General features: G+C 44.7%; 1 protein-coding gene across 2 annotated transcripts in view; it reads right to left on the bottom strand.

Moving 5' to 3' along the window:
• AFTPH (aftiphilin) overlaps positions 1 to 12,906 on the bottom strand; it is a 113,514-nt gene that overhangs the window by 81,318 nt on the left and 19,290 nt on the right. The gene's annotated exons all lie outside the window — the stretch shown is intronic.

Raw genomic sequence — 12,906 nt, forward strand, 5'->3', positions numbered from 1 at the left:
GTGGCAGCTCCACCAGCAGCGGCTGCCTCAGTCTGCAGTCGATGATGAGTAGCTTTCTTCACCAGCGCAGTGAGGAAACTACTAACCAGCAGCAGCAGCAGCAGCATCAGGTGGACCTGGAGCAGGACCTCAAACAACAGGCTTAGGCCTACTTGGACAGCACCCTGCCAACCGAGGTAGACAATCCCCTTGACTACTGGGCAACGAAACTTGACCTTTGGCCCCAACTAGCTGAATTTGCCCTTGAAAGGCTGTCATGCCCGGCCAGTAGCGTGGCATCGGAGCGCGTGTTTAGTGCGGCAGGAGGTATTGCAACTCCGCGGAGGACACGACTGTCCACCCAAAGTGTGGAGAGACTGACGTTTGTGAAAATGAATCAGGCGTGGATTAGTCTGGATTTCAAACCACCAGTTCCTGACACAACTGACTAAATCCGCCATGAATCATGCCCCAAACATGTGCCACTTTCAGGTCTCCTCACACTGCTGGTGTGTTCCATTTTTTGTCATAGGGTGCTGGCAGATTACGGGCCTCCCATAGCTGCTGCCAGGCCCCTAATCTGCCATGGGCCCCTATACCGCCTCCTCATGCTGCTGCCAAGTCCAGAGTCTCTCATGGGTCCCTGTACGGCCTCCCATTGCTGCTGTCTCCATCGCCACACTCTGCCATGTGCCACTTTCAGGTCTCCTCACACTGCTGGTGTATTCCATTTTTTGTCATAGGGTGCTGGCAGATTACGGGCCTCCCATAGCTGCTGCCAGGCCCCTAATCTGCCATGGGCCCCTATACCGCCTCCTCATGCTGCTGCCAGGTCCAGAGTCTGTCATGGGTCCCTGTACGGCCTCCCATTGCTGCTGTCTCCATCGCCACACTCTGCCATGTGCCACTTTCAGGTCTCCTCACACTGCTGGTGGGTTCCATTTTTTGTCATAGGGTGCTGGCAGATTACGGGCCTCCCATAGCTGCTGCCAGGCCCCTAATCTGCCATGGGCCCCCGTACCGACTCCTCATGCTGCTGCCAGGCCCGTAATCTGTCATGGGCCCCTGTTGTCGCTTGTTGGCATATTCCGCTCGTTCAGATGCTCCTTCTCCTGCTACTCCTCTTCACGGATTCCGTCAGCAGTCTTTCTTGGAATCCGTTTCCAAGAGACAACAGTTTGCGAGCACGCACCAGACGGTGCAGAAACTGAACGTCCTCCTGTCCAAGTTGCCGCTGCCAGGCTCGTAATCTGTCATGCGCCCCTGTACCGCCTCCTCATGCTGCTGCCAGGTCCAGAGTGTGTCATGGGCCCCCGTACCGACTCCAAATGCTGCTGCCAGGCCCGTAATCTGTCATGGGCCCCTGTACCGCCTCCCCATGCTGCTGCCAGGTCCAGATTGTGTCATGGGTCCCTGTACGGCCTCCCATTGCTGCTGCCAGGCCTGTAATCTGCCATGGGCCCCCGTACCGACTCCTCATGCTGCCACTTTCAGGTCTCCTCACACTGCTGGTGGTTTCCATTTTTGTCATAGGGTGCTGTATGGCCTCCCATTGCTGCTGCCTCCACCGCCACACTGTGGCTCCACACTCTGGTTTTGGCCCCGTGACTGGCCAAATGAGTGAAGTGTGCGGCGATTCTAAGATCGACGGCACTCATCTGCATGTCATACTGCCTGACAGTATTATTTCTCTTCCCCAGCAGACTCCAAGGGCATTTAAATTAAAGGTACAGTGTTCAGCACTAATATTAAGTCTCTCTGAAGCCTAGAAACACCCTTTTTTAAGTTAAATTCACAGCGAATATATTCGACTCGAATCAAAATTTTTCCACGAATTCGCCGAATCAGTCGAATCGAATTTTTGAATACTTCGCTCATCTCTAACTGAGACCATTGAGAAATACTGTAAGAGTTGTGATTAGTCACAGCTTGTCACATGGTACAAGGCTGTTGTACATAGCTTTGTAGCTTTGGCATGGTACATAGCTTTGTACCACATGACCTCTGTGTTCATTCACAGATTTGGGAAGTAGTAAGCAACTATGTCAGGAAGTGACATCTTGTTTACTACTATTCATGTGATCACCGATTGGCCAATCAGTGATCACATGAATTGGGACCTCACACAGAGGTCCCGTACAGCGATCTGTGTCTGGAGGACACAGCGGGCACCAATCGCGGTGCCGCGCGCTCCCAAGGAGCACACACAGGCAATGGATACAGGGGGATGTTTAGAAATGCTTCGGCAGCACTCCTGTCTAGCCGTTTATCAACATGGGCCGGACAGGAAGTGGTTAATGCGATACTAAACAATATCTTTATTTTTCAAAAATAATCCATACACATTTCATTGTGGTAACTGACAGTACAGCTCTTCTATGAATGGGGGGAGTTTAACAGGGCGGGAATAGTTGACACTTTTGATGAGTGCCTGTGACAGAGTCGCTCAAATTAACCCCTGCAGCATTGGAAGATAACAGCTGTGGGGGTACCCAGGAGGCAGAGGAAGACAGACTTCAGCTTTAAAGGCATTATAATCCTTCCTACCTGCACTTTGTATTTTTCACCTGCATAAGATGCACATGATCATGTAGATTCATGGTGTCATTTGTTGCTCCATACACACAGCCTGTAATTATAACTGACACAGACAGACACAGGCAGGCAGAGCAATTAGGCTAAGTTCACCTTTAGAAACATGTTTACATCCCTATTTAGGGGTGACAGCATGCAGGGGTTCCTCTCCTCCACATCTGCTGTCACCTTTAAAATTGGCATGGTTGTGCGGGGCTCAGCCCGCATAGCGTTGTTATTCATTCACAAAAATCTCTAAACAAATAAACTACAAGTCCTGTCCGCCACGGATCAACGCACTCATAGCCCATTGACACTTCATCTAGTTCTGCAACTGAAAGCGTGTACAGAGGTATGGGCAGGAAGCTGGGAAAAATGCCTGCAGGAGCCTGACATTGCACAATCCACAAATTGCAGGTGCAATGCTTAGCATGATCCTGTAAAAAACAAAAAAAGAATAAATGCACATTTTTTTCCTGCAAAATCATGTTAATGTATCCTGTTTTAACTTTAGCCTTTAAAAGAAAAAGTTTGGGGTTTGTTTTTTTTCCAAAGATCATACTTATCTAGGTAGATGCAGCATTGCTCCTATGCTGCATCTGTCCCCCGCCAGCTTTAAGTGTGAGAACTCGGCAATCACATGATTGCCGAGTTCTCACAGCTGCTGTCAGCTATGCCCCACCAGTGCTTCACTGGAGTTCTGGGCTATGGAGGGGGGAAGGGAGCGGCTGGCTCAGGGTCTCAGCCAGATCGCTGAGAAGCTGAGCCAAGGACTGCTCCAGACTCTGGGGTGGATCCCGACTTTAAAGTCTGGATCTTTTCCCAGCCTGGACTGGTTGAGAGGCTTTAGCCCACTGTCAGCTGAAAACGGATCATGGCAGTGCAGAACAAGCTACACTCCTGTGATTCACTGGAGAAGTACAGCCAAAAGAGCTTTGGCTGTGCTTTTCCTTTAGCAAAGATCACCATGCAATGCTTCATCACATTAACACTTCTACATTTGTAATGCAACACAGAGGAAATGATGAAGCATGGACTGGACGTGGTGTGACCTAGAACAAGAAGTTGGCTGTCATTTTAGTGCATAGGGACAAAATAGAGGAATAGATGGACCATGACACTACAAACCGCAGCCATCACATGGGAGATGGTCATTACAAGGTAAGGCAACATATGACTCATGTTATATACCACTGATAACTAGTTGAAACAAAAACTAGTAATCTAGGTTCACACCATTGTGGGCCATGTGGGCCACATTTGCATGGGCACTGCAGCCCATTCATTTGAATGGACTGCTCTCCCAGTCTTTCCCACAGGAAAAAAGCTGCATGCACCTTTTTAAAAACGCAGCTGCAGGGAATATGCATGGTCTTTTTTGACCATGCAATTTCCCTTTGGTTCCCACAAACATCCTGCAGGCTGAGATCTGTGGGGGTGCCATTTAGAATAAAGTCCTGTAGAAGTAGCACTATTTGGCTGCGGGTGTGGGAACAGGTGCAATTTCTGCACCCGCAACCAGCCCACAGACTGCAGGCAAGGGTGAAACTAGCCTTAAAAAGTGTACAATGCCTTTACACAACTGCCTAGGGAATCCAACATACCACTGCACTGAAAAGCATTTTCTTGAATCCAGACTAAGCATCCACATGAATTTCACTGCTACAAATAAAAAGCTTGGGCTAAACAAAAGACACATAGCAACCAATACTGCCGGCTTATGAAGAGTTCCCGGAATGTTGCTGTGCTGAAGACATTACAAAATACTAGCAATCACAAAGAGACTCACCATGTCTATTGTAGACTGTGCCGCCAGAATGCCCCTCATTCTTCCTTCCAACATTACATATTCCCCTCCAAAATCCCTGTTCTCTACACACAACCTCACCTGGGTCACAACCTGTCACCCCAAATGTTTTCCTTCCGAATCAAGCGTATTGCAAAATGCCAAATAATAATTTATTAGAATAAAACATTATGATTTCAGGTTCCCGTGTCTTATGTACACAAAGATTTTATTAGCTAACAAAAAACTAAAATTATTATAGGTCTAATGGTATATTAGATTTATATAATTGGCACTCAAAGATGGCTAAAAAGAAAACCAGAAAAAGAAAGCCTGATGGAAAATATTGACTGTCTTTCAAACCCCAGTTACTCAACAAAGAGTGAGGACTGGCCAGAGACAGGATGCCAAGAGGAAGATGAAAGATGGTAAGCATCAAGTCTTCCAAGAAACTGGGATCTGTATTACTACAGATCTATTTGATAACAAGGGTGTGCATTTGCTAGTTTGCTTTAAAGCTGAATTCCAGGAATTCAGTCACTTTGTAAAAAGTGAAGGCACCCTATGAGTCAAATCCAACTAGGTGCATGACATCTCCTAGACTTCTATTATTTACACCCGACAGGGTTTGCTGCTCTGCTGGAGTGACGGGACACTCCGGGATCTGAGAGGAGAGAAACACACGGAGCAGTTCTGCCCATTCACAGAAGACTTTATATTTCTAACAGCTGCCAATCAGATGAAGCTGCTGCTCGGCTGCCAATTTTCTGCCTCTTTCAATTTCAAAGGATGTTGGACGGGAAGGGGCCAACAGGGCCACCCACTAAAATGAATTTCAGCCAGTTTAGCAGGAAACGTACATAAATTCAATCAATCAGTGTATGCACATGAGAAAAAAGGAGGGCCTAGATAGAACTGTACTAAATAGATATACAGTCAGGTCCATAAATATTGGGACATCGACACAATTCTAACATTTTTGGCTCTATACACCACCACAATGGATTTGAAATGAAACGAACAAGATGTGCTTTAACTGCAGACTGTCAGCTTTAATTTGAGGGTATTTACGTCCAAATCAGGTGAACGGTGTAGGAATTACAACAGTTTGCATATGTGCCTCCCACTTGTTAAAGGGACCAAAACTAATGGGACAGAATAATAATCATAAATCAAACTTTCACTTTTTAATACTTGGTTGCAAATCCTTTGCAGTCAATTACAGCCTGAAGTCTGGAACGCATAGACATCACCAGACGCTGGGTTTCATCCCTGGTGATGCTCTGCCAGGCCTCTACTGCAACTGTCTTCAATTCCTGCTTGTTCTTGGGGCATTTTCCCTTCAGTTTTGTCTTCAGCAAGTGAAATGCATGCTCAATCGGATTCAGGTCAGGTGATTGACTTGGCCATTGCATAACATTCCACTTCTTTCCCTTGAAAAACTCTGGTTGCTTTGCAGTATGCTTTGGGTCATTGTCCATCTGCACTGTGAAGCGGCGTCCAATGAGTTCTGAAGCATTTGGCTGAATATGAGCAGATAATATTGCCCGAAACACTTCACAATTCATCCTGCTGCTTTTGTCAGCAGTCACATCATCAATAAATACAAGAGAACCAGTTCCATAGGCAGCCATACATGCCCACGCCATGACACTACCACCACCATGCTTCACTGATGAGGTGGTATGCTTAGGATCGTGAGCAGTTCCTTTCCTTCTCCATATTCTTCTCTTCCCATCACTCTGGTACAAGTTGATCTTTGGTCTCATCTGTCCATAGGATGTTGTTCCAGAACTGTGAAGGTTTTTTTAGATGTCGTTTGGCAAACTCTAATCTGGCCTTCCTGTTTTTGAGGCTCACCAATGGTTTGCATCTTGTGGTGAACCCTCTGTATTCACTCTGGTGAAGTCTTCTCTTGATTGTTGACACACATACACCTACCTCCTGGAGAGTGTTCTTGATCTGGCCAACTGTTGTGAAGGGTGTTTTCTTCACCAGGGAAAGAATTCTTTGGTCATCCACCACAGTTGTTTTCCGTGGTCTTCCGGGTCTTTTGGTGTTGCTGAGCTCACCGGTGCGTTCCTTCTTTTTAAGAATGTTCCAAACAGTTGTTTTGGCCACACCTAATGTTTTTGCTATCTCTCTTATGGGTTTGTTTTGTTTTTTCAGCCTAATGATGGCTTGCTTCACTGATAGTGACAGCTCTTTGGATCTCATCTTGAGAGTTGACAGCAACAGATTCCAAATGCAAATAGCACACTTGAAATGAACTCTGGACCTTTTATCTGCTCATTGTAATTGGGATAATGAGGGAATAACACACACCTGGCCATGGAACAGCTGAGAAGCCAACTGTCCCATTATGTTTGGCCCCTGAACAAGTGGGAGGCACATATGCAAACTGTTGTAATTCCTACACCGTTCACCTGATTTGGATGTAAATACCCTCAAATTAAAGCTGACAGTCTGCAGTTAAAGCACATCTTGTTCGTTTCATTTCAAATCCATTGTGGTGGTGTATAGAGCCAAAAATGTTAGAATTGTGTCGATGTCCCAATATTTATGGACCTGACTGTAAATAGGTGGGGAGATAAAGGAATATACCAACAGAACAAACAAGTTGCTATGGCACCACAACACCCCTAAATGTTAGTAAATACCATCTACATCATTAACACAATGTAACATATACAAGTACAGTACACAACATGAATAATCACCTGCCAATTCCAGGGTCCTGCAAGCTGAACATAAATCCCTTACATGATTCCTCCCGAGGATGAAGAAGTGTAGTAGCTGCTAGGAGTCCAGCATGTGTTTGCACCCCTTAACCTGGACACATCCCCCTGATGCTGACAGACATTGCAAGGGACCACATGCTCATGGCCTCAAAAGCTGCAGTTTCAGGACAGACCGGGAGATATGTGTCTGCACATAAAATATGAAAAACACAATTTACAGCTCTAGGGGCCCTAACGCCAGGACAATTTGCTGAAGAGCGATTCATGGTGGATCGCTTTTCGGAGAGTGCTCCTGAATGCCTGTTTTTGTTTCCCTTTGACGGCTGTACAGGGATTTTTAATGGGAAAGCAGCACTACAACCAAAATCCTAGTGTTTAGCTCTCATTTTGCGGTACGTACAGTGGTCTGCTGATTGCAAAAGCAATGCTTTAAATCCACCTATTTTTACTGCCCCCCCCCCCCCCCCAAATGCAAGTGTAAATTAAGCCTAAGAGAACCAAGCAGCCAAGGGATGACTTGGAGCCAAATAACTGGAGCAGGGAATTGAACATCTAATAACTAGTTTTGGATAAAGCTAATGATTTATAGATATGGTTAGGGTCAATAATATTTCTTTCATTAATGCTGTTAAATACTATCAACAGTAGACAAGCCAGTATGTATTGGGACGTCTAGTGAGAACACGGAGAAAGACAAAACTTGCAGTTTCCATCACATGAAATGTATCTTCTGGGTATAGTGTTACCATAAAGGAATACAACACCTGCTGCATTTTTTATAAGCATTACAAGTCCTGACAACCCAAACGAATTTCAATTGCCACAAGATATTTTCCACAAACTCAACATAGGAGAAAAAATATGATGGGCAATCCGCAATATCCCAAAAAACAAATCAAAGTCATTACAAACGGTTTACAGTGAAGGAAATAAGTATTTGATCACTTGCTGATTTTGAATGTTTGCCCACTCACAAAGAAATCATCAGTATAAAAATCGAATGTTCGGTGTATTGTAACACAGACAGAATAGCAACAAAAAATTCAAAAGAAATGCATGTCTAACAAATTATGCACTGATTTGCATGTTCATGCACGGAAATAAGTATTTGATCCCCTATCATTCAGCAGGATTTCTGGCTACCAGGTGTCTTTCATACAGGTAACAAACTGAGATTAGAAGCAGTCTCTAAAAGGGAGTGCTGCTAATCACATTTTGTTACCTGTATAAAAAAACACCTGTCCACAGGAGCAATCAAACAATCAGATTCCAAACTCTCCACCATGGTAAAGACCAAAGAGCTGTCCAAGGATGTCAGGGACGAGATTGTAGACCTACACAAGGCTGGACTGGGCTACCAAACTATCGCCAAGCAGCTTGGTGAGAAGGTGACAACAGTTGGTGCAATCATTCACAAATGGAAGAAACACAAAACAACTGTCAGTCTCCCTAGGTCTGGTGCACCATGCAAGATTTCACCTCGTGGAGTGTCAATGATCATAAGAACCATGAGGAATCATTCCAGAACTACACGTGAGGAGCTGGTCAACGATCTCCAGGCAGCTGGGACCCCAGTCACCAAGAAAACAATTCGTAACACACTATGCCGACAAAGGATTGAAATCCTGCAGTGCCCGCAAGGTCCCTCTGCTCAAGAAAGCACATGTCCAGGCCCATCTGAAGTTTGCCATTGAACACCTGAATGATGCAGAGGAGGACTGGTTGAAAGTGTTGTGGTCAGGCGAGACCAAAATTGAGCTTTTTGGCATCAACTCAATTCGCCATGTTTGGAGGAGGAGGAGGAATGCTGGCTATAACCCCAAGAACACCATCCCAACTCTCAAACATGGTGGTAGAAACATTCTGGTTTGGGGGTGTTTTTCTGCTAAGGGGACAAGACAACTGCACCGCATCAAAGGGATGATGGACAGTGCAATGTACTGTCAAATCTTGGGTGAGAACCTTCTTCCCTCAGCCAGGGCATTGAAAATGGGTCATGGATGGGTGTTCCAGCATGACAATGACCCAAAACACATGGCCAAGGCAACAAAGGAGCGGCTCAAGAAGAGACACATTAAGGTCCTGGAATGGCCTAGCCAGTCTTCAGACCTTAATCCGATTGAAAATCTGTGGAGGGAGCTGAAAGTTTGAGTTGCCAAACGTCAGCCACCAAACCTTCATGACTTGGAGAGGATCTGCCAAGAGGAGTGGGCCAAAATCCCTCCTGAGATGTGTGCAAATCTGCTGGCCAACAATAGGAAATGTCTGACCTCTGTGATTGCCAACAAGGGAATTACCACCAAGTACTAAGTCATGTTTTGTGAAGGGGATCAAATATTTATTTCCCTCATGAACATGCAAATCAGTGCATCATTTGTTGGACATGCATTTCTTTTGAATTTTTTGTTGCTATTCTGTCTCAGTGTTACAATACACCTACCATTCGATTTTTAGACTGATGATTTCTTTGTGAGTGGGCAAACATTCAAAATCAGCAGGGGATCAAATACTTATTTCCTTCACTGTATCTGTTTACAGCAGTCAGCACAAAATCAAATGACAGCTGATGGGTTGCCCTTGGTTACTGATCTTTGTTCTTTTGAATGGATCAGCACAAGAAGCCATAAGGAGTCGCTCTGCATAAAGCAGGTATGAAAAAGTAAAAGGAGCTCCACCAAAGATTTATTTTTTGGTTACGATAAAGAAAGGTTACAATCTTTAAAAGAGAAGTATGGCTTTTCCCCCGTTTATACTTACCTGGGTGTATGGTGCATCTGTCCCCCACCAGCTCTAAGGGTGAGAACTCCACGATCACATGACTGCTGATCGCTGAGTTCTCCTCTCTGAGCAGAGAGCGGGACTGTCAGTCAGTCAGTCACTGTTGTGTGCTCAGTCCCCTCCAGCACTCAGTGAAGCTTAAGACTCTGGGGTAGATCCTGACTTTGAAGTTGGGATTTTTCCCCAGCCTGGACTGGCTGAGTGACATCAGCCGACAGCGGACTTCATGTGACCGTGGATTGCAGAGTTCTCACAGCTGCGGTCAGCTCTGCCCCCCCAAGTGCTTCACTGGAGCTCTGGGCTGTGGAGGGGGAAGGAGCAGCAGATCGCTGAGGTGAGCCAGGTGCTGCTCCAGACTCTGGGGTGGATCCCAACTTTAAAGTCTGGATATTTCCCCAGCCTGGACTGGCTGAGAGGCTTCAACCTGCTGTCAGCTGAAAACGGATCACAGGAGTGCAGAACGAACAAGACATCGGAAATTCAAGTGTATACATATAACTGTTGTTGACATGGCAATCCCTCCTTGCAGAGTGAGTCCAATACACATTTGCTATGGCTATATCTACAAGAAAATGGCACCCAAGACCATGTGACTGTCTATAACAAAATGGTGCTGGCACAGATGCATTGCATTACAATCAATGAATGGATATAAATGAAAGGTTTGACATCCAAATCGACTACTCCTGATGAAGTCACGTGATGTGACGTAACGCGTAGGGTACGCCGATGACATCAAGCTGTTAACCGGAAGTCCACGTGCCGCCATTTTGAAAGAAATATAAAGGATTATTTATTGTTATCTTTGTGCACTATTTGTTATATTTATAGCACTGTTTATGTGCAGTATCTATGGAGGTTTACGCATTGGAACGCATTGCAAGAGATTATGAGTAGCAGATATTGATCCTCATGAGCACGGCAGATTGATTGTCACCATTTATACACGCACATACAAGGTTGTAAGCACCATTATATTTATTGTTACATTGCATTTCTTCACTTTCTTGACTTTGTTATATGTGGGAACACATTATATGCTAGTTGCACACTTATTTAGGAAGTTTTATTGCGCTGAAGGTTTTCTATACATATTGATCTCAGGAGATATGCTAAATTACAGAAAGAAAGGGCAATGTCTGGTCAGAACATCAGATCGCTCCCTTTGTTTTCTGAAGTATAATCTTGGCTTAAGGTACAGATCAATAATGTGATGTCTTTCTGTAAAGCTGGCCAAGTCTCTGACTCTTCAAGAATGAATCCCTGACACAATAGCAAGAAAAGTTCTTTTTAATCTCACACAGTCTAATGATGGCCATGCATGCCTTAAATGTATTATTTGACCAGAGTGTGATTAGACAAAAACAATCAGATAGGCAAACAACAGAATAACCCCAACTACCCTTCTGATTGATTTGGACTCAATTTAGATGAGATTCCAACAAACTGAGTCAACTGGCCACCGCTGAAAATGATCAATAATTTTGCATTGATCGGCAGAACAAAGATGCTTGCTGTTGAATCCGATTGTATTTCAATCAATCAGTTAATGAGATTGCATGGTGGAAACAGAGATGCGAATGGGAACTTATAATTGTATTTTCCAACTATTAATTGAAGTTCACTTCCTCACGTGTGGCATATCAATTTATTGGGTTGTCCGCTATAGATCGATTAATCCTATCAATAGAAATCAATCAGAAAAAAGTAAGATAATTTATCGAAGTGTGTATGGCCTGAATTAGGGCTTATTTGCATTTCCATTGCCATCTGAAGAGTGATCCACGGTGGATCCCTTTTCAGAGCTGCTTTGACAGGACATCTGGGGTGTGTTATGTCACCTCTTCACGTCCTGTTTTAATCCTGTAAAGCCTGCATTACTTTGCCACAACTGCATGTATTGCAGATACTGTAGTTGCAGCACAGCCCAACTCACTTGAAGGGGTCGCATTCAGCGACAGTACTGCCTGCTGAACATGACAGGGGGACATGCTGTGGCACACCTATAAGGATATAGCCAGTGGCGCTGACAGAGAGAAAAATTTAGAACAGGCTGGTTGTAGACAAGTCCATTGATAGCTTGATTTGTGTACAACCACCCTGCCCATACATAGGTCAAAAAAGTCAGTCGGTCCCTCCAAAGTTTGATCCATGTATGGCCAGCTTTACTGCTAGTTAGCAGATTTAGATTGTTAACATGGCCAACCAGGAATGGTAAAAAGCTTTGGCTGAGCTGAGCACCCAGTACCCCCCAGAGTATGGGAGACAAGGTTTGGGTATTAAAGTGTTACTAAACCCACAACAGTAAAATCAGTGTGTATATGCAGTAAAGCATGCTTGTTATACTCACTGTGGAACCTAAGCGGTTAATCCTCTGCATTGTGCAAAAATGCTGTTTGATCCAGTCTTCTCTGATCCTCCCCTTTTTCCAGTGTCCCCCTCATATCTCCTGATAAGACATATCGTGTAGAGTCACTGTGCACATGCTCAGTTTGGTGTGTATTGCTAGAGGGTTTTTTTTTTTTCCTTGAGAGTGCATGTGATCAGCACAGAGCCAATCAGCACTGTCCAGGCAGAGGTCAGGGGTTCTGCATCCTCCTAAAGCAAAATAAAAACTACTCCTACCAGCTTTAAACAGTGCTCAGCTGGACACTGAAAGAAATCACAAGACTGCTCTAACTGCTGATGAGAAAAGGTATTTAGCAGTTTATATTTACTAAAATAATTGCATTTCCATGTTGTGTGTACTATGGGAGAGCAGATATAGTGAATGCAGGGTCCTGGGTTTAGTAACACTAACAGCAAGGAAGACTTATCGCTGTATTACAACACCTTCATTGTCATCACCATTTATTACTACTGCTGTAGTAGAGGCAGAGGACCTGGTTATGCTGACTGGCAGGAGTACCTATATCACAAGACTGCCTGATATCAGAATTATAAAATTGGGTAAAAAAGCTCACATATTTGTGTTTCAGTTGTTTATTCAGCAATCTGCCTACAATTCAAGCACGGCTAGTCAGTGTTTTATAATTCTAGAGTTTGAAA

This window comes from Staurois parvus, unplaced genomic scaffold (genome assembly GCF_062004578.1).
Source record: "Staurois parvus isolate SC_StPar_1 unplaced genomic scaffold, SC_StPar_1.0 ptg000001l, whole genome shotgun sequence".
Taxonomy (NCBI): Eukaryota; Metazoa; Chordata; class Amphibia; order Anura; family Ranidae; genus Staurois; species Staurois parvus.